Below are 22,746 nucleotides of genomic sequence, written 5' to 3' on the forward strand. Positions count from 1 at the left end.
TGTTTTGATTGATATGTGGGGTTTAACGTCCCAAAACCACTATATGATTATGAGAGACGCCGTAGTGGAGGGCTCCGGAAATTCAGACCACCTGGGGTTCTTCAACGTGCACCCAAATCTGAGCACACGGGCCTACAACATTTCCGCCTCCATCGGAAATGCAGCCGCCGCAGCCGGGATTCGAACCCGCGCCCTGCGGGTCAGTAGCCGAGTACCTTAGCCACTAGACCACCGCGGCGGGGTGTGTTCGCACGTTTCTTTTACGCATACTGTGAGTGTCAGTAGAACAAGTGTGAATTCACTGTTTGTTTTTTAACACTTTACACAAAGAGTAATCCTTCCCAGGACGACGCTCATGCACAGCCTCACTACGTGAGAAGCACTCATGCCCGAAGTGGCTGCGGAGATGATCACACGAAGAAAGTATGGACTATCTCCCTGAAGGGAGAACCATAAAGGGACGCGAAGCAGTAGCCGTGCGCACGCCGTTGACCTGGCTGAAACTGACATAGGTCGGCGGATGGCAAAACAGTTTAAACCGAAACTCGGTGTAGCCTTTTCTCGAGTGAACGCAAGGGCATGGAAGGCGGGTTTGCCTTTGTGTAAGTTTCATAGCAGATAAACGAGTCGAAACTGTGTTCCCACTCGATCTGCGCTCGAACGTTGTTAGCGGGGAAGAGTGTGAAGCGAGAGAGATGACATCCGGCGAGCGGCGACAAACTAGGGAGAGAGTGGCGTCAACGCGCGCGCACTGCGAAGAAAGGCGTGACCTACTCGGCACCGCCCCGACACTAGCGGCCAGGGGAGCGTGGTGTCGACGGAGCGACAGCGTTACACAAGCTAGTCAAAGAGCTACTTCGCATATAATATAAGTACCTTCATACTATAAGTCCAGCCATCATGCACGGACTCCAAGTCATATGTCTCCTGTTATTCCTATAGCCGCTCTGTGCACAACATTGTGATACCGTGGCTTAGGCATATGCCGAATGCGTGTTAACATTCTGGGGTGGTAATACTAACCGAACGTGGATAAGATAAGTCTGGCATCACCGCTGGGTCCACCATCCCAAGACTCTCACTGAGCAGGGTTGTCAGGTTTGGCTACTTTGCACCAATGTAGCTACTATTTTAGGCTGGTGGTCACAGAAGAACACGCCTTAGCTACTTGACTGCTTTTTGGCTACTTTCAAGTTCTCTCGATTTGAAACAAATTTCCAATATTTTGTGACGTCACAGCTCCATGAGTTCGAGCATGCAGGGAGAGAACATGGTGACTAACGCGCGTTTAGAGCTCGTAAACTTGAAGTGTGAGCTTGCATTATATAAAATAAATACTTTTTGACACAATTCTCTTAGTCGAGGGAAAGCTGATGCGCAGAATATCTTGTTTCTTAGCAAAGCCATTTTGAATTGTATTCAGAAGCGAGCAGGCCTAGCCAAAGCACTTCTCATATGAGAAGCTCTGCACTCGTCGACATTGTGGAAATTCGATATGCAACGAAATTTGTAGTTGCTTGTTAAAATTGGGCAGAGTGCGCAACTCAGCAATATTAAGTACCGGGAATTCGTCACCACGTGAGAAACGATTACGAAAGTGATTACCGTTTATCCTTCAATCATAGCAAGTATGAAAATTAACACACTCATGCTGTCATCGTGTTGGTTGTCGCAACAAGATTACTATAATTAGTCCATCTAGCCATTTCATGACGTCACACTAAAATATTGTTAAGGTCGACAATTTACTTTATATTATCAGCCATTTTGATCGTGTCCCAGTGTTGTCCCAGTGTTTATTTATAGTTCAATCAAAAGTATTCGGCACTTAACTCTTTAAATAAAAATAACGCATTCTTTTTTCACAGGAGCCTCCTACTCCTGGCTATGCTTTAATTTATTGGCTCTCTTTGGCTGCTTTCTGGACAGTTAGTCCAATCTCTTGGCTGTATCTCGCGCTTTCGACCTGGCAACCTTGACACTGATTTATTTACCTTGAAAAACAAAGCCCCTATTTGGGCTAAGGCAGAGTAGGCGCTGGCAGCTCCGGATCAGTACGTACAGCTGCGTATGAAGATGTTCAGGAGCTATACATACAATTTTATCTCCTCGCGTATAACCCGCCCTGAATATTGTCCCTCATCGCCAACTATATACCATGCAAAAATTTTACCTACCCCCCCCCCCCCGAAAAAAAAAGGAGCTCCCGCGCCGAGCTTTCAAAACATGTTTCTTACCTTATCGTCAAAATTTCCGAGAAGCCAGCTTCCACATCAAAACGTCGCACAAAAAATGAAATGTTTCATGAGAACTTGATTATCAAATTATCGAATCTCTTAAAATAACAAAAGTTTGTGTGTGTGTGTGTTTGTGTGTGTGTGTGTGTGTGTGTGTGTGTGTGCGCGTGCGTGTGTGTGTGTGTGTGTGTGTGTGTGTGTTTGTGTGTGTGTGTGTGTGTGTGTGTGTGTGTGTGTGTGTGTGTGTGTGTGTGTGTGTGTGTGTGTGTGTGTGTGTGTGTGTGTGTGTGTGTGTGTGTGTGTGTGTGTGTGTGTGTGTGTGTGTGTGTGTGTGTGTGTGTGTGTGTGTGTGTGTGTGTGTGTGTGTGTGTGTGTGTGTGTGTGTGTGTGTGTGAGGGAGAGAGTATGTAAGCGGTTTCTATTGTATACACCATTTTACGAACATGCTCTAGCGCCGCTATCTTGGAGAGATAACGTTTGCATAGTTGTAGCCGTATCAAGTAAAAAACAGGGCTACGGTGAACTCGAACGCACAAGAACGCTTAGGCAGACACATTCAACTTTTCATGACCCTGATCATCTCATAATGCGACGTAGAAAACTGGCAAAACGATCACTTATCAGGCCAACATGGCAGCGCCCATAAGTCGATACCCAACTATATGCTATATAACTTGTATACCTACAAGCCATCGCTGCTGAACTCTGCTCTCAAAACCAAAGTGCTCAGTTCGATCATTTCAGCAGGTATAAAAGAGCTGCGTGGCATTAAACATGGCTCGTGAACTCTTAGTATTCGGGTACGCCCAGTCCAAAAACCTTTCTTTACCTGCTTTACAAGCAACCATTGTTGGATACTAGACCTCATCACGGCAGAGATGTGAAAAATGGCGAGATCGCATCTGCATGTGAAGTTGTAAGCTCACCCACCAAACATTTACAATTAGTACTTGGAACAACAGGCGGACAAACAGACATTTCCACACAAGGGGTAACATAGGACAAAAAATATTGGGCTTAAACCGACACTTTCGCAAGCAACCTTGTCCATACTTTCTCTTCCCCACCACCCGCCCATCTCCATGAAGTTAAGACCCCTTGTCGCAACAAATCCACCTACAAGCCATGCTGAATATTCCTCTCTTGAAATCTTTCTTCTGCTTTGTTTAGATTTTCATCTTGTGAGCATGTTTCACGTGTCGTTCCAATGTCTAGCAAACTATTTTACGAATGAGTTGCAGAGCAATGCTGTGTGTGTCATCAGGTTTGACGTACCAGTCAAGGCAGCAGAGAAGCACTCGACTGGCTGAGCACTAGCAAACGATGAGTAAAAAACGTAACACACAATCTACATTTTATTTCTTGTATTGCAGTAACCGCAAAAATTAGGAAAAAAACGTATACGAACAACAGCTCAAGTCCTGGACAAGGAATCCGTTCAGATACCTGCACCTGTAGTCAGGTCTGATATGGAAGCTAGATGGGAACTCACTTTACAGGGCAAAGACGATATGTTGAGGTACTATGACTTAGAATGAACATATTGGATACTCTTACATGGTCTCAATTGAACAGGCTATATGTAAGAAACCATATGCTACAGCGAAAGGAAGAAAAATTTACTGAAATGGTAGATACCTAGGAGGGAGAGAGAATAAAATGAGAGAATGGCAGGGAGGTTAACCAGAAAATGGAGCATCCGGTTTGCTACCCTGCACTAAGGGAAGGGGGAATGGGGAAGAAAGATGGGAAAGAGAGCGAAGAGGGAAATTGACGCGCGCAAAAAAAGGGGGGGGGGGGCTGGGGTGCTACAGTCTATACAATAGGCCGCGGCCACGCCAAGAGTTCAGTAAGGCCTTCACTGATTTTCTGTGGGCACACTAATCATGTCGCCTTTCAAGCACTGATTGTTCAGACAAAGGTCTGTCGTCAAGGCGAGCTAACGCAGCAGCTAGTTGCCGTCTTTGCACGCTGTAACGAGGGCAGTGACAGAGAACGTGCTCTATAGTTTCATCGCTGCAGCAATGACCGCAAGCAGCACTGTCTTCTATGCCGATTCGGAAGGTGGGAGCTTTGGTGCAGGCGACACCAAGCCATAGTCGGCAAATAGATACCTAAAAGTACTTGTACAATGTCTTTCTTCTATTGCTCCACATTTATCAACTGCAAATGTGCGGGGCAGCATATAATACGAAATTGAACACAATAGTTAATACTTTTGAAAATCAGGATGTTTCAATAATAAGGGCTTTAAACATGTCTTCGCCCTCTACCAGAATGACTGATGCAAGTCAACGGCATTTATTCCTCGAAGCTGATTGCACATAAGTCAGCTCCAACGGGCATCACAACAGTACCAGAGACGTGGACGAGCGTACTAAAATCAATTTGTTGCTTTAGTATACTGTTAAAAACCATAACGATCAAGCTCAAAGAAGGCCTTCATGAACATATTGTTAAGAACAAAACAAGACTGACAGCCAGGAGTTGACTGGAACCAGAGCAACAAAACGTTCTCTTCCTCTTCACATCCCAAAACGAGCATGAGCCACAGCAGCTAGTTCTTCAAGGGTGGCGTGCGTCATTACCCCTTCTCCCAAGGAGCATCGTCTCGATGCTGTATATGAGGCAAAAAGAAAATGAGACGAAGGTGACTTAGAATCAAAATGAATGACGTAGAGCAAAATAACGCAGTTGGTTGTGAGTCAGGAGTCAAATCAGAAAATAGGAAAGAATGTAAGACGCAGAAGAAAACGAAAAGAACGACGCAAAGTCACCAATAAAGTGAGTCACTCCATGGCCAATCCCCCACAGGGGGTATGAGCCACAAGCGAAGGGCAACAAGAACAAGAACAAGTCACTCCACTGGTGAGTCACAGAGCGAAAAGTACGGTTTGAGCCTTAAAACATGAATGGCTTTAGTTTGCGGGGGGTGACAGGAACGTCTCGAAGTGCCTTCTGAGAGAATCTCGTAAGTAACGTCGGTGAGACGTCATAAGACCTTGTAAGCAACTTTTCTGAACGGTCACACTAAGGAATAAGGGTGCACACCAAGACTTCATCACCAGGCTTGAAAATAACTTCACATTGACGAAGATTGTAGCGAGTGCGTCAGCGGTTTGGTGACACTGAATACGGCGACGAGTGAGTTGACGGGCTTCATCTGCGCACTGCGTGATCTTGGCGGCATCAGAGGAATACATTCCTAAGTTGTCGGGCAAGAGAATGGCATCGAGCATTGTCATCACCTCGCGACCATGGACTGAGCGAAAAGGTGTGAAACCGGTATTTTTTTGTACAGCAGTATTATACGCGAAAGTTATGTAAGAAAGGATATCGTCCCAGTTTATGTGGTCGATGTCCACATACATTGACAGCATGTCTGCAATTGTCTTGTTAAGTCGTTCAGTGCCTGTGTCTTTGTGAACGTCTGCATCTGTGTGTGTGTTTTTTTCTGCTTCATCACACCGAGGTCCAGCGAGCTCACATCCGTTAGTACAACGGACCTTGTTTTCTAATGAGCTGCGCCTACGAGCCCCGGCGAGCGCCACGCGCTCGCCCGACATCAAACGCGCCAACACGGCTCGTCACACCCCTCACAACTGGGCGAATCTACTTCTCCCGGCCTTCTCGGCGGCTTTTCTGGATGGTTGTGCCTTCTGAGCGTTTCGACGCGTGCACGTGAACATGACTCGAATGCCTTTTTTTTTTTTTTGAAGACGATCGTCTTTCTTGGGGACCTTCGACGCAAAAAGTGTGGTCTGTCTGTCTGTGCATTTGTCTGTTTGTCCGCTCATAACGGTTCCGGGTATTTTAAACGGCCGACACATCCGCAGTGCCCACCAATGTTGCTCAAGGTTTAGCGTTCATACTTGTGCAATTTTCAATTCAAAAGCAATTATTGCGCAAGTCTGGGGCACCATAACAACACGTATATATTCTGCATGTGCATCTTTTACTAGAAAATGTATACATAGGTAATTTTAAGGACCATAGCGCTTATCCCGTTGCGCTGACCACTCAACGCTTGCACGAAAACGTGAGCGTTTCTAACGCTTTGCTAAGACGCGATGGTGGTGGCTTCTACCCGTCGCCTTGCGTTTCTCACCTTATCCCCTCTGAGACGGGCGCGCGCACCCCTCTCAGAACACGTGCTTTGTTTTGCAAGAAGACTGCCAGGTGGCGCTCATGTCTCACGTGTGACGTGACTTTTTTTCTTCTACTTATTTTGCTTTTCCCTTCCTATCCACTTTTATTCCCACTCCCCCACCTCTTGTGCCGACTTGTTGAGGTGTCATCCCAGTAAAAGACAGTTACGGGCGGCACTTTTCTCTTCCTTTCACTTACATTATTTATTTATTTATTTATTTATTTATTTATTTATTTATTTATTTATTTATTTTGAATGCCTCAAAGGCCCCAGCTGGGGTATTACATGAGGGATGGGTATTAATTACAGAATAAAAAAAGTGATTCGAGGGCAATCTTGAGTTGATGCGGGTCGGAGTGGTGCACGGTAGTTGTAGGCAGATGATTCCAGTCCCGTGCGGTTGTGACAAAAAAAGAGCGAAGATGTGCGGTGGTTTGGGCTGGTGGAGGATACACTGCGATTGAATGGTTCATGCGGCTTGATGAGCGATGGACTGCAGGATGGCTGGAACTTCGATGGGGCCTTGATAAAATGTGTGAAAAAGGCTTAATTTACTTATTACTTAGATAGAGGGGGAGAGGGAGAAAGAGTGAACCGGTTTACTTGCAGGTGGTAAGCTGTTGCTTTACGATGTTCCGTGCCACTTAATCGCAAGACTTCCTGCATCATCTCTAAGGTGAAAGCTGTCGCACGATCAGTTACGACGACAGCTGGCGCACTGTGACGTAGGACGACGTTGTTAACGAAAAAATGGGCGTCGTCTGCTGCGGTAGCTTTTGGAAGCGCCTTTGTTTCGCAGTACCGTGTTATGTAGTCAGTGGCGACGACAATTCAGCAGTTTCCTGACGAAGACGTGGGAAATGATCTCAGCAAGTCAATGCCAATCTTATAAAAGGGCACCTTCGGTGGGTCTATTGGTTGCAGCAGTCCCGTTGGAAGTAAAGGTGGAATCTTACGTCGCTGACAGTCATGACATGTGCGAACGTAGTGCTTCACAGTCCTTGCGAGACGTGGCCAGTTGTAGGAGTGGCGAATCTGTTGCAGCATGCGCGTATAACCGAAGTGTCCGTACGATGGCTCGTCATGACACGCACGTAAAATGTCATCACGAAGCGTGGTTGGCGCAACAAGCAGACACGTAGCATGTGAAGAATCAAAGTTGTTTTTATAAAGCACTCTCTCTCGAAAATAAAAGAAGAATAGCGAGCGTGCAAAACTTCGAGGAAAGAGAGAATTGCGTCTTTCCAGGTAGTTGATGAGCGAGATGAGCTCGAAGTCGTCACGCTGTTGCTGAGCCAAGCTGGTTGCTGATACGGCAGAAAGAAAAGTGTCATAGTTTTCAAGGTCAGTGTTCACACTTTCGACTGAGGCACGTGAAAGACAGTAAGCATCAGTGTGTTTCCGCCCAGATTTATGGACGACGGCGACGTCGAATTCTTGTAGCCGAAGGCTGCATCGTGCTAGACGACCTGAGGGATCTTTGATAATCGCGAGCCAACAAAGGGAATGGTGGTCGCTAACATACCGTGAACAGGAAGCCATACAAGTATGTGCGGAACTTAGTTACGGCCCAGAAAACAGCGATGCCATTGTTTTTTGGTCGCGGAATAGTTTTTCTCCGCTGGGGATAACGTTCTGCTCGCATAAGTAATCATGCGCTCTACGCCATTATGCCACTGAACTAATACCGCTCCCATTCCAACATTGCTGGCGTCTGTGTGTTACCCCGTGTCGGCGCTTTCGTCAAAGTGACCCAGTACAGGCGGAGCCTGCAGAAGGTTTTGAAGTGTTTCGAACGCATGGAGCTGGTCTGGGTCCAAAAAAAATACGAAACGCCAGCTTTTGTAAGCTTGTTGCGGGGTTCAGCGATCTTCGAAAAGTTTTTAACAAAGCACCTGTAGTACGCACAGAGCCCCAGAAATCGGCGTAGGTCACACTTATCTGTGGGCACGGGAAAGGCGGCAACGGCACGGGTTTTCTCCGGATCTGGGCGGATGCCGGCATGACTCACAACATGACCAAGGAATTTCAGTTCTTCGTATCCGAAACGGCATTTCTCGTGTTTGAGAAAGCCCGGCTGTTATAATTACCTGAAGACCTGCTTGAAAGCGTTGGACGTGTTGTTCGAACGTGTCTGCAAAGATCACAACGTCGTCAAGAAAACCAGACATGATTTCGATTTGAGCCCCGTGAGAACCGTATCCAACATTCTTAGGAAAGTAGCTGGCGCTGAGCATAGACCAAAAAGCAAGACTTTAAACTCGTACAAGCCGTCGGGAGTAATAAAAGCCGTTTTTTCGCGGTCACGCTCGTCCACTGCGATTTTCCAGTAGCCGCTATGTAAATTCATGGAGGAAAAATACTTAGCATTGCGTATACGGTCCGGTGAGTCATCTATACGGGGTAAAGGATGAACGTTTTTGGTGACCTTGTTCACCTTACGGTAATCAACGCAAAAGCGCAACGTTCCATCCTTCTCATTACTAGCATAACTAGCGAAGCCCAGGGACTGGTCGATGGCTGGATGACGTCGTCTTGAAGCATCTGCTAGACTTGGTCACGTATAGTGTATTGCTCTTTTTGCTACACCCTATAGGAATGTAGTCGGATGGGTCTCTCGGTGGGTTCCATAACGGTATACGATGCTGGGCAAGTGGCGTCTGGTTAACCTTCGACGTAGTAGCAAAGCAGTCTCGAAATGAGCCCAGTATACGCAAAAGGCTTTCTCGTTGTGCCGAAGGTAGACCCTCGTTCACGTCGAGGGTGCTCACTGTATCGTGTATGCTACCCATGCGTCGCATGTAGCAGCTCCAGTGACAGACTGCGAAGATATCGACTTGTATATGGATGTTTCCTGAATAGATGCATTTTGATTCTTGCATTTCATCTGAACGATATATGGTGTCAGAAGCAGGATATAGCTCGATGAGTGTACGGCAAGTTGTTGTTGGCGTACGTATTCGAAGCAGTAGAACAACTAGTTAAGCCATCGGAGCACCTGCAACTTTCCGGCAACATTGTGAAGAATTGGGACTTGTTCATCCAGAAGTTCGAGCTGTTTCTTCAAGCGACAGCATGAACGAAAGAGTCAAGGTCAGAAGCTGTGAAAGCTGCGCTGCTGCCCAGTGTGGCCGGCGACGATGCACTCGAAGTGTTTAACAACTTCAGCTTTCTGGAAACGGAAAGCAAGGGTGACTACGCGACGGTCATGTGTAAGTTTAAGGAATACTGTCAAGAACAAGTAAATGAAGTTTATGACATGTACATATTCCAGTCAAGAACCCAGGACGAAGCCGAGCCCGTTGAGCATACGCGATCTGCGAAAATTGTCCTGAAGCTGCAACTTTGGTGAGTTGGCCGAGTCAATGATACGCGGCCAGGTGGTATTCGGTATAAGTCTCCCAACGTTGCGGCAGACGTTCCTGAAAGTGAAAAACATTACGTTAGCTAAAACGGAACAAATTAGGAAAGCCGCGGAACTGACGAGTCAACAGAACGAGGCGTGGGCCGAGAAACATGTCTCGTTGATTAAAAAAAAAAAACGCCCGTTCAAGTGCATGAAATGCAACCAGTTGCATGAGAGAAGCAGGTGCCCGGAGTTTGGAAAGACGTGCTTTGTCTGTGGAGGCGCAAATTACTTTGCAGCATGTTGCAAGAAATGGCCTACAGTAGGCGAAGTCGTCAATGACCCAGACACCTTCGACATCTTTGACGTAAAAACTTTCAGCGTGCGAAGTTCGACGGACTGGATCATATATGCTAAAGTGGCCGACCAAGATGCATTCTTGAAAGTAGAGACAGGCTCCCAAGCAAACTTACTGCCATACTCGGTCTATCGAAAGTGCAGAGGCAGGCACAGCTTGAAGCCAAGCAGCTCCACTTTGCGGTCCTATAGCGGTGACGCTATCAAACACTTGCGACCTTGCCGGTGGCCATTAAGAACCAGTCTGGTCACTTTGACTACTTCATAGTCAAAAAAGGTAACCAGGCAATACATGGACTGTGTGTAAGCAAGGAGCTGGGATTGGTCAAGAGAACGGTGGATAGAGTTGACGTCAGCGCTAATGAAGTATTGCGGGACTTTTCTCACCTGTTCCATGGAACTGGCTGTGTAAAACGGCCGTATTGGATGGTACCACGCACTGGATCAGTGTCTGTAGTCCAGCCAGCACGACGCGTGCCCTTGACACTGCAAGAACCGCTGCAGGAGGAGCTGGACCACATGAAACGGGGCGGCATTATCACGAGAGTGACGGAACCAACGGACTGGGTAAGCCCGCTTGCGATCGTACATAAAAGGGACGGCTCACTTCTGGTATACATTGATCCCAGCCATATCAATGCATGCCTGAAACGCGAACACTATCAGATGCCTAAACGTAAAGACATTGAGGCCGAGCTCACTGGCGCTAAATATTTCGCCCGCCTCGATGCTAATTCGGGATTCCACCAAATTCCTTTGGATGACAACACATCGAAAATTGGTCCATTTGGTACACTTTTTGGTCGGTATATCGCTTTTTGAGGCGGCCCTTCGGGATCGCGTCTGCTTGGGAAGTGTTACAAAAAACAGTGAGCATTGTTTTTGACAGGGCTCAATGGGGTGCAGGTGTATGTAGATGGTATCCTTGTGTGGGTGTCTATTAAACAATAACACAACACGCACCTTCGGAATGCATTGCAACTGGCGGGAAATGCTAATTTGACCTTTGACGCAAACAAGTGCAGGTCCGGGCTAACTCAAGTCGACTTTTTGGGTGATGTCATCAGCCAAGATGGGATAAGGCCAAATATTAGTCGAAATTCCGCAGCCAACGGACAAAGCCGCTGTCCACAGGATGTTGGGCGTTGCGAACTACTTTGGGAAATACATTCCGCATTTGGCAAAAAAGACTAAACTCTTGCGCAGCCTCATCAAAAAAGACATGAAGTTTGAATGGTCCAAAAATCACGCAAGCGAATGGTCGGCTATTTGCACATGGCTCAGCAGTGCACCTTTGTTGACCGTTTTCTATGCTGCCCGAGAAACAAACTTCTGCTGATGCTTCTAAACAAGGACTGGGCGCCGCACTTCTACAGCGGTACGGTGACAGTTGGCGGCCTGTTGCGTATGCATCACGTTTGATGAATGAAACTGAACAAAGGTACTCGCCAATTGAAAAAGACGCGATGGGTATAACTTTCAGGTGTGAGAAATTTCATCATTTTGTCTACAACGCAAGATAGTTGTAGAGACAGAATTAGCCATTGCATCCAAAGGAATCGGTGATATGCCGCCACCTTTCAGTGGTTTTTCCTACACCTATTGAACTACAACTATGTGCTAACATGAATGTGTACCAGGGAAAGAACTGCTGCTGGCCGACATGCTCTCAAGGTCGCCGCCCATCCACCAACGCCAGAGCACCAGTGGCTCAACAGAAAAAAAAATAGAAATTCGCGCAGTTAGTGCTGTCTCGGAGTGATCATTTAGTTGCCGCAACTGCAAGAAACCCTGACTTGAAACAAGTGAATCGCTACATCAGCAGCAGTGGCAATATTGCTGACTGCATGAAACCTTATGCTGTTGAGCTTTCTTTGATAGAGGGAGTTGTGTTGAAAGGTACCAAAGTAGTTGTCCCAAAATGTATGAGGGAAGAAATGCTTCAGCGCATACACGAAGGGCATTTGGGCGTTATCGAATGCAAGGCACGAGCCCGACCACTGGCTTTCTGGCCCGGGCTTAATGTAGACATTGAAAACATTTTAAAAAGCTGCGCCATGTTCCGAAAGTATATAGCAACCAAGCGAACATTTTATGCTTAGACCCACACCAGATCACGCTTGGTAGAGAGTTGGCATTGATATCTTTCAGCATGGTAGATCCTCATACTCGTGCGGGCTCGAGGTGCAGTCAAACTTCCCAAAGGTGGAAAAAATAACCGATACCACATATTGTACGGTCATCGCTAAATTGAGCTGTATTTTTGCACGATAAGGAATCCCGGTTGAGGTATGCGGTGACAATGGCCCTCAGTTCGCGTCTCATGAGTTTGCTACCTTTGCATCCAGGTACGACTTCAGGCACGTGAAATCCAGTCCTAGCTTCCCGCAGTCCAATAAATTAGCGGAAAAAGGAGTGCAACGGATAAGGAAAAAACGCAAGAGAATCGCGACGACTTCTGGCTGGGCATGCTCAGCTACCGCTCTACACCGCTGGAGAACAGCCGCTCTCCAGGCGACGGCTGCAAGGCAGGAGGCTACGAACCAGCGCCTAAAGAGCCGAAGCATGTCTTCGGCAAACATGGAAACGCGTTCGTCCGGCCGCTGGTTCGTGTAGGATATGGCTTGTTCAGCCCTCCCCTTCCTTTCGGCGTTGCGGCAGGTGTCGCGAAGCTGTCAGCTAACTCTTGTCATGTCGCAAAGGAGCCCTCGTGGTTCTCGTACCACGTCTTCGCAGAATCTTCCAAGTAGAAGCAAACCCTGTGCACCGTGCGAACATCGTCCCATTCGTTGATACTGGCAACCCGATCAAAGTGGTCGAGTTATTCATCAACATCCTCGAAGATATCTCTACGAAACGGTTTTGGTGTCTGTGGCGCATAAATACATGCGCGAGAGAACTATGGGCATCACTGGTTTGGGCCGTTTGCTTTGCCGTCGCAGCTCTCATCTTTGTGGGTGCCGATGCCAAGGTACCAATGTTCGGGGGTAACCCACGCAGGCGGCGGCTGTTTCATGCTCTGGGAGATGTAGCTGTCTCCAAGATGGCTGACACAACTGAAGTACTCGTACCCAGCGTCTCCACCAGTAATGTCGCGAAGATAACAAGATTGACAGCCAGGAGTTGACTAGATGCTGATGACCTCAGATGAATGGCGCTCACCCACAGAGGGGGACGGGCCGAGAACCGAGCGGCAGGATACTTAAATGAAACTAAAATGAAGTAAAGCCAATCTGAAAAACTAGTTTATAGAGATAAAACTGCCAATAAACAAAAATGGTTGCTAAGCAAGCAGTCTAACCATCTCTTGTTCCTGACAGACATAGCTACGAATTATAAACTAAAGATCTGAAAAGGTTTGGGTTCACCAGCACAGTAAGCTTCAAGTTGCATAGATGTGGTTAAACACAGTGGAGCATATATCCCTGTGGCAGTAACCAAATGAAGTGCTGCCAAGTGATAAAAGTACTGGTGCACTTACGTGTAATCCTAACTTCTGTAAAGGGGCTTCTGAAAATCTTTTTCTCTGATATAACGACAGAATAAAAAGAAATGTTAAATTGTTTAAATTTCATTGCAAAAAATGCACAGCAGTGACGCCTTGAGTCGAGCTTTGTTAAGGTAATAATTTTGTTGTGGAACTGTACAGCGCAATCTGGTATAAGTGGCTTCTAATTGGCGAGATACACACCACTGGTCATTCCAGCAATACCTTAAATGCTTGAAATCTTTAAATTTATCCAAATTACCTATTCCCCGTAGCAAACTTGCATTTCGGAACCTTAGCACTGTCAGGTAAGCCGTATCTGGCAAAACTGGGATGGTGGGCCCACTCAGGGATACTGCTGCTAAAGAGTCCGCCATTTTGTTCTAACCTGAGCAACGAAATATTCTCTTCTTCTTCACAGCCCAAAATGAGTATGAGCCACAGCTATTCGTTCTTCAAGGGTGGCGTGCGTCAATATGAAGATACACATATTCCACAGGACTGCATAATGCATTAAATGTACTAACAGAATATACATCATTAGGAAATGGGACAGAACAAGCAGACGCAAAGTTAATGGCTTCTTCTGTCTCATTTCCCGAAGTACGTATATTCTGCTAATGCTTTCTAATGAATACGTTCAAAGCTGTCTAAGCAACCACTCTTCTAGCATAATGCATTTAAAATTACAACAGAGCAAACACAACAAAATTTAAAAAAAAAGGAATGCAGCATTACAATACCAAAACTTACACTACAAATAGAACCATAAACTGTCACTGACGTCAGTTAGTGTACTTGCACTTGGATCATGTCATGCCAAACCATGCAGCATTTTTATGTCCATCACAAATATGGCTGAAAAAATGTCCAGGTGCTTCTTGAAGTTCGGAACTTGTCCTGCTCGTTTATTTCTATTTACGTTGCCGAAAACTTTCTTGCATATTTGTGAGAGCGTGTAGTTCTGCGCTGGCTGAGCCAGAGAGCTTCAAAAAACAATTTCAATGTCAACGAGATCTGTTGCTCCTCCACTCCCCCTGTTGTTCCGACATCATTATGACAAGCCTTTTCCCAAACATGCTTCAACAGTTCACGCATACACTCCAATGCATCACAGTTTCATTGTGAGGACAAAGTTATGATTGCGATAGCAACAGGTTGCAATATTATACAAAGTGAGGCTAGCCGAAAATATTTATTATAATGAGCCTTTGTGACGAGGACTGGACACTATTGAACTAGAGTGGTGTGTTGCCCTGTGTCAGTGAAACTTCGAAACTGAAACTGCATGAAGTTCATTGGAGAGTATACAAAGGAAATGCTTTGAACGGGCAAGGCGAGAAAAGGAAAACAAGGGGGCTGGTGTTTTTCCATTTTTTTTTCTTTGAACACTCGAGAGAAGACGTGTGTGGCTGGCTGTTCGAAGGGGTCTCAAGGCGGTTAGGTTCAGGACCCCCGCCAGTAGACCTGGTAGCCACCTCTTCAACCAGCGAGGACACCTGCTGTACCATGTTGCTGTGATAATGGTCTTCAGAGTGCACGCGACAGGTTTTCCAGTGACCCCTTCACAGTCTCATGGAAGCACCTGCCCTCCTCACTGCTGCTCTAACCAACTACATCAACATTTCACCGCAGCATCACCGCAACATCCTGACGTTTACCCTCTGCAAAACCATGAAATGAACTTTTCTCAATTTACGGGACACTGACTTTTAAAGTTTATTCTAGACTTTGTTAATCTGTATGTATAGTCACCATTTTTCCCTTCCCAAGTAACCACGGATATCCGTCGGCTGTCCGCTATGAATCCAAAGGTCGAAAAATTCGGATATCCAGAGCGGACACAGCACGGACATTCGCTGGACGTACAAGGAAGGTCCATTGACGGGATGTACTAGGTGGCTTTCTGGTGGATATCCGAACAGGATTTCAGTCGGACAGCCAGTTGCGAATGTCCACTGGCTATCCATCAAAGGGCCCCAAAGAACACATGAGAATTGAAATTAGTTTTGGAGTACTGCAGTGCATGAGCATATCGTATGCTCGCAGTCATCAGAAATTTTCTAAATCTTGTGATAATAGTGGGGCTTTAATTGCGTATGGTGATCCACAAGTGATCTGCTTTCAGATCTAGAGCTCATATCTCCTTGTATAGCGGCCGGAGTAGTGGCGAATGTGTGTATCTGTGAGCAGACAGTTTCCGTGGATGGCATGAGCTGACTCGCATGCCGATTCCCAGGCCAACACATGTACACGCTGGGGAAACCAGAAAGCCCTTCAAGGATGAGGTATTGTTTTTTAATTTTCACGGCATTCTGAACTGAATGCGACGGTTATTTGAAACGTAAAGGTCGCGGGATCAAATCCCGGCGGCGGCGACTGCATTTCCGATGGAGGCAGAAATGTCGGCCCGTGTGCTCAGATTTGGGTCACGTTAAAGAACCCCAGGTGGTAGAAATTTCCGGAACCCACCACTACTTAGGCGTCTCTCATAATCATATGGTGGTTTTGGGACGTTAACCCCACATATCAATCCTATTTTGAAGCGTAAAAAAAATATAGCACCTAGTTCAGGGTTTTTTAAGGCATGTGCACTTTTTGTCAGGGTTAAAAATATATGTGCTCGTATAATTTATGTTGTATACTGTGCATTGCTTGTAGTATATCGTGCACTTATCTTACTAGTTTTTGTCAGTCGAAAGTGACCAACAGTTTTAAAAATAATTGTTCCATGAAATCAATTAAATTTTTTTATCCCGTTGACCACTATAGCAAAAGATATACAATGAAACCATACACTCAATCTATCACTGAATAGACTAACTTTTCACTGCTGAACGTTTATTACAAATCACGTGTAAGAATACTTTAGGTAAATAAATGCCACGGAGCGAGCGCAACCCGACAAATGTAATAGTTACATGCGGTACACCACGGAGGAAGGTGATACACACGGTGCTAGCGATGACACTGCTGCCGCGTCGCAAATGTCTCTCTTAAAAACTGAAACAAGTCACAAAAATTGCGTTTCCAATTTAGGTTATTTGATAATAATTATCATCAAAAACTGTTGTAATACACCGCCTAATTGTTAAATATTATAAAGCTACTTTAACGACGTTGTTTATATTGGCGGTGATCTATCCAAACAGCGAAGAAAAAAAAAGTTTCGTTTGGCGAGCCATCGCCCAGTCAAGCCAAGCCACTGGATTTGTTCTGTTAGTCCTGTGAATAATGGCGGCGTGCTTGTAGTGCCAGTGCAGATACGATTCTATTTTCTTCCCCAGCTACGGAGGTAAGACAGCTACATTTATTTATTTATTAAGAATACAGTCAAAGATTTCAGAACTTCGTATGAGTACTACAATGTGTTTCCGTCGCAGGTGCCAGCATGCCTAAAGCGAAGGAAAAGTCTTACACGCGCAAGAAAGCGTCATTGCAAACAAAGGCAATATTTCGGGATTTCGGATTTCAAGCCGGCAGCCAGCCGTCAACGTCTGAAGGAATCGGGAACTTCGAACAATGCAGTAGTGCGTGTGCAGTAACACATGCTGTGCCAGTGAGTGTGCGAGCATTTGCGTGCCTGGGGCTGACGAAAACACTGTGGCTACATCAGCAGCTACTCAGGCGGATTGCTGCAGCTCGGCGTCCCCTGAGGGCAGTTCGCCTTGCGTCACCGAAAGTGACTCAACGGACACATCGCCTACAAAATGTTCACCCTGTTCGTCCACCGGAGCATCGCACACTGAACCCGAAGGCTCGCCAATGCAACTCAGCGATGTGCCTTCTCCTGTAAGCGGAGTCCCGGAGGTACCTGTTTGTTCATCTTCCACTTATGCATTGTCAAAGCACAAAGATTTTGTTGTGTCACTGCGCAGTTGGGTCATCAAAGAAAATGTTACTCATACAGCTATGTCCGCTCTTCTAAAAATTCTCAAGGTCAGTGCTTTCGATTCTTCATCTCTGCTTAGCGACGCTCATACTCTTCTCGCCACGCCTAGAGATACACAGCGTGCACCTGTTGTCAGTTCAATGGTACCGGGACATTACTGCCACTTTGGGCTACAGAAAAGCCTCGAGAATGCTTTGTCAAAAGCACGTTATGAAGGCAGTCATGTTTCTCTTGCCTTTAACATTGACGGGCTGCCAATTTCCAAAAGCTCCACCATGCAGTTGTGGCCCATACAGTGCATGATTCGTGAAGATCGAAGAATACCACCCTTTGTAGTTGGAATTTTCGCAGGCCCAGGAAAGCCTGCTTCAGCCAATGAGTTTCTCAACAAACTTGTCAGTGACCTGCAACAGCTTCTTTCCCAAGGAATGATTTTTCATGGGCACCTAATTGATGTTTCTTTGAAGTGTTTTGTTTTGGATGCCCCAGCACGATCATTTGTGTTCAGATTAAAGGACATACAGGTTATTCTGGGTGTCCTAAGTGCACAGCTGAGGGTACATACAGAAACAGTCGACTCAGCTTCCCTACTACGTCATCCACTTTGCGTACGGATGATTCTTTCAGGCGTCAGATTGACTCTGACCATCACCGGGGCGCATCAGTATTAACATCACTGCCCATAGACTGTGTGACCTCTGCACCACTGGACTATATGCACCTGTTGTGTTTGGGGATTGCGAAAAAGCTGCATAATGCTTGGCTAAGTAGTCCTTTAGACATAACGCCTTGGGCCTGCAAAGCGCAGACAATTCTCTCACCTTAATGTGTTAGCACCATATGTGCCGAAAGGTGCCCTGCATCATTGGCCGTGAATTCAAAGTAAAAGAAAACTTGTATGAGAAGCCATTTATTTCTGGCACCATTGATGTTTTTGTGGTTTCATAGCTTTCTGGTGTTAAATGTTGGCCATTAATAAATGTACGCAAGGTTGCTAGGTTACCCTGGCACGAAAAATTTGTTACTATTCCACTGCTTCATCTGTCTTGAGGGCACTAAAAGAAGAATTGATTGCATTTAGGATAGATTACCCTTCAACAGTTTTTGACACACCGCTTTGCTATGAAGAGATGCTTTGTTTTCTTAAAGGGGAACTCCGGTGCATTTTCGACCATACTGAGATAATGCTGTTTTCAAATAGTATTGACAATCCTGCAAAGGCTAATGTGGTTAATTTTGCCCAGGTACTCGTCAGTAATTTTAATTAAGCAATAAGCGACAAGTCAAAACACAGACCAAAAGGGGAAGCTGCTCTGTCATCCATGGTGGGTATCAGATGACGTCTCGAGAATTCGTCGCTGATGACGTCACGAGATCGGCTACACCCCGCCACGGCTTGCTAGGGTGCACACATAGCTCACATTCCTCTTCTGATGCGCGAAAAGCAAGTTGGCGATATCGACGCAGAAGCAAGCTGTGCCAGAGCGTCTGAACTTACTAGTGACAAGTTCAGCAATGATTGCAGCTACTACCTCAGCACAGAAGCATCGCTTTTTGATTTCGACCCGCCGGCGCGTGAAGCATCTGACATGCCCCGAATCGATTTTTTTGTTGCTCAATATTGTAAGACCGACATCAACGATGACGAACACGTTGTATACAGCTGACAAAACTGAACTGTGCTAGCGTTGTCACCTCGTAGAAGAAAGCGCACGTTGCATCTGTCTGCCGGGGAATGCAGGGTTTTCCAAAAAGAGTAGGCCCTTACGTCACATGCACAGGGTGGCCTGCGTTTACTAGTGTGATTGCAGAATCGGCTACTAATTTTAAAATTTGTTTTCCAAGAAACTGAATGACTTAGGGTGCATAATTTGGCACATATTATCACGGTACCGATGAAAACACATGTTTAAAGTTTTATTGAAATCAGGTAATATTGAAAAAACGCCGGAGTTCCCCATTAAGTTGTTGTTACATGAAAGTTTTAGTTTGTTGTTTTCTTGCGTTAAATGATATGTGGGCTTTAACATCCCGAAACCACCATATGATTATGAGAGACGCCATAGTGGAGGGCTCCGGAAATTTCGACCACCTGGGATTCATTAACGTGCCCCCAAATCTGAGCACACGGGCGTACATTTCCGCTTCCATCGGAAATGCAGCAGCCACAGCCGGGATTTGATCCCGCGACCTGCGGGTCAGCAGCTGAGTACCTTAGACACTATACCACCGTTGCGTTAAATGTTAAGCCAAGCCCTGCTGATCCTAGAAAATAAGTGTAAGTGCTCCCTGATAAAGTAATTACAACATGTTATTAAAAACTAGTCTTGGTTCCTACTGTACTCTCAAGTCGCGATATGAGCTCTTCACATGCTGGAGCAAGAAATTGTGATGTTCCCATGGCCAGGCGAGGTTCCCATCGCCAGAATTAGTACTGTAGCCTGACGTCAAGCTAGTGTCGATGTCGCGAGGTGCACCTTGGGAAAATTGGCTTTACTAGTACTGAGGGAAAAATGGCACTAAATTGGGACGAAGAAAGAATGACCGCACAACACTGAGGAACATTGGAACTGAGGAAGAACTGTGTGTGGGTTTATTACACGGGAAAATATAGAGCTGCAAAAACAAATAGGACTACAACACTTGCTCATAAAGATGAGAAGCAAGATGAATCTCTCACGAGTCAAAATGTCCAAAGTTAACAGCTCAGAAACATGTTCTCTTTTTCGAGGAGGGCAAGTGGAGGCTCACTGACACACGTGTCCTTTCTTCCTAATATGGAAGGCTTCAATGATTTCGCACTCGATCTTGTTACGATATCGTGAAAGCATCTTTCAATTATGGAAGAGCTGGGTGCAGCTGCACGAGGAACAATGGGCTGCTAAGGTGCTGCTTGTTGAAGTCTTGAGATTGAACGGGTGCTCATTCAGGTGATCGTTCAAACATTGACTGGTCTGTCCAGCATAGATGTAGCCACATGACAACGGAATGTCGTAATACATTGTTAATGCATTCCTCGTACTGTGTCCTGTGCTTCTTTATGCACGCATGCTCCTTGGGGTTACTTTACTTTTTCGCATAGGCTGCCGAGAAAGCCTTACGCCTGCTTTGCTAACGATCTTGAGTGCATGGCTCGCACCGCGTGCGTAAGGGATGGCGGAAATTTTTTGTCTTGTGCTGGGTATTTCCTGGTGCTTTGCTCAGCACAGGAAAGACAATAAATTTTTGTCATCTCTTAGGTACATAGTTTGAGTCATGCGCTCATGCAAATCGTGTATCAACTGGCCCTTCAAGACACCCTTCTGGCTTTAATTCCAAAATAATCTATCTCGGCATTTGCTGTACTTCACACTTGCTCCGAGCTATCTCTATACACAGGAGATTTGTAGGGCAGAGTAAACTGTCCTTCAAAAAAAATGGTGGCACTACCCCTTTAATATGACAGTTATTTGGTCACCATATTGTGCTAGCAGTGAAACGAAACAGCCACTATTGTGCAATAAACATTCACATTCTCCAAAGATAAAGAGGTGTATTGGTTGTGCTTGAATTAAAACTGATGTCTATGTGAGGACTGTTCATAGTGTTTAAGAGATATCCATGTCATAAGGGTATCTTAATTGTCCCATTGCATTGTTCTATGTAGAGCTCTAAAATGCTTCTGGGCGAACGACAGTTTTATGTATGATTAATGTTTATTGTACTTAATAAACAATAAAACTGTGTCATCCATTTTCAGCATGTGATGGAATTGAGCCCTGTTCTTTCCATGATGTGAATTTGTCTTATACATTTTTTTGGTATTTCCCATTTCATGTTTGTTTTTGTATTTTTGCAACAGTCATATTTGTCGCCTGTTCTGCAGTATTGTATTGGAATGGTGTTTTGCATCATACTGGATTTTGTCAGTTTTTAAATTAAACCTTTTTTATTTCTTGCTAAATGTTCTTGACATTTTTTGTTTGTACCAAAGCTTGTGTCTTTATGACCCTGTAAGTTTTAATTTTGATATTACAAAATGAAATAATCACAGTTAACTTCTTTCATTGTATTACCTTCACTGCTAGAATTGTGTGGAGCTGTGCTTCTATTCTCATCATTGTGTTCACACTTCAACTTGAACATCGTACTTGATTTAATTAGTGTTTGCTTAATTTATTCATTATTACTAGAGTACATGATTTGACCTAATGATAATAAACATTTTATTGCATCTGAGACCTTGTGTGAGCCCAATCTTCTTATGCTTTAGCACTTGTTCCTGGGCAAGTTGATGCCTAAGTTTGCCAAATATATTTTATTCTGTTTTATCGATGGTAAAAGCTTGAAAACAAATAAGCTTCTAAGCATGCACAGTGGCATGAAAGTTCGCTGTACTCTTTCACGTCGCTGTGCATGATTGTTTTTTCTAGCTTATACCATCAATAAACAGCTGGTAATTGGCACTCCGGATCCCTAGTCGTCACCTTATTTGTGTCCATGAATCTTGTTTTAATTTAGCATTGCACCAGAAATAATTTTAGCGCTTTGATATTTAATCTGCAGCAAAAGGGTTCTTGTGAAAGACGTTCAAGCATCAATTGCGAGAGTGCACAAAACCTCAAGGACCCTAGGTATTTGTGCTCGCTCAACATCAGCCTCGGACAGGCCGCATGGACATTCAAAGGACCATTAGGGGGTAGATTATTTATGCACAATGAATAAGAAATCAATATACATATCTATTATGAACATATATGTACCTGTGTATATGTATAATATATCCCCTGATGGTCCTTTTAATGTCCGTGTCGGCTGTCCAAGACGGATGACGAGCGAACGTACAAATTTGTTACCTTTGTACATTCACAGTATGTCCATTGGACGTACATTGTACGTCCGCGGATATCTGATGGATGTCCGGAATATCCGAGACGGACGTCCCGACGTATTCCTAACGGATATCCGTGGTTACTTGGGTTATTTGTGACTTTTCTTTTATTTTTAATAATGACAATGGATCATGTTGCACTGCACAGCTTCGTTCTTTATGCCAATGAAGCAATTTTTTAGTGACTATTTAACATTAAGAACCCACAACATGACAGATTGGCGTCCGTGACTGGTTCTGGGAAAACCTATCGGTTCAGGAAAGGTGCAAATCCGATGTTTCCTTTGTGACAATCTTGCGTAACTGCTGGTGTAAGGGAATACAACCGCTCCATAAAGCGTAGTTGTTTTTATGCTGTGTCACTTCAACACAAAGTACGTGCTGAGAGCACAGCACACACAAGAGTA

At 45.3% G+C, this 22,746-nt stretch overlaps 1 long non-coding RNA gene across 1 annotated transcript; it reads left to right on the forward strand.

Annotated features, from left to right (window-relative positions):
• The first annotated feature begins 16,805 nt into the window (after positions 1 to 16,805).
• LOC142765377 (uncharacterized) lies at positions 16,806 to 21,687 on the forward strand. The gene is made up of 2 exons (XR_012884215.1): positions 16,806 to 16,872; positions 16,961 to 21,687. It is a non-coding gene; the product is annotated as an uncharacterized LOC142765377 (long non-coding RNA).
• The last annotated feature ends 1,059 nt before the right edge of the window (positions 21,688 to 22,746 follow it).

This window comes from Rhipicephalus microplus, chromosome 6, assembly GCF_043290135.1.
Source record: "Rhipicephalus microplus isolate Deutch F79 chromosome 6, USDA_Rmic, whole genome shotgun sequence".
Classification (NCBI taxonomy): Eukaryota; Metazoa; Arthropoda; class Arachnida; order Ixodida; family Ixodidae; genus Rhipicephalus; species Rhipicephalus microplus.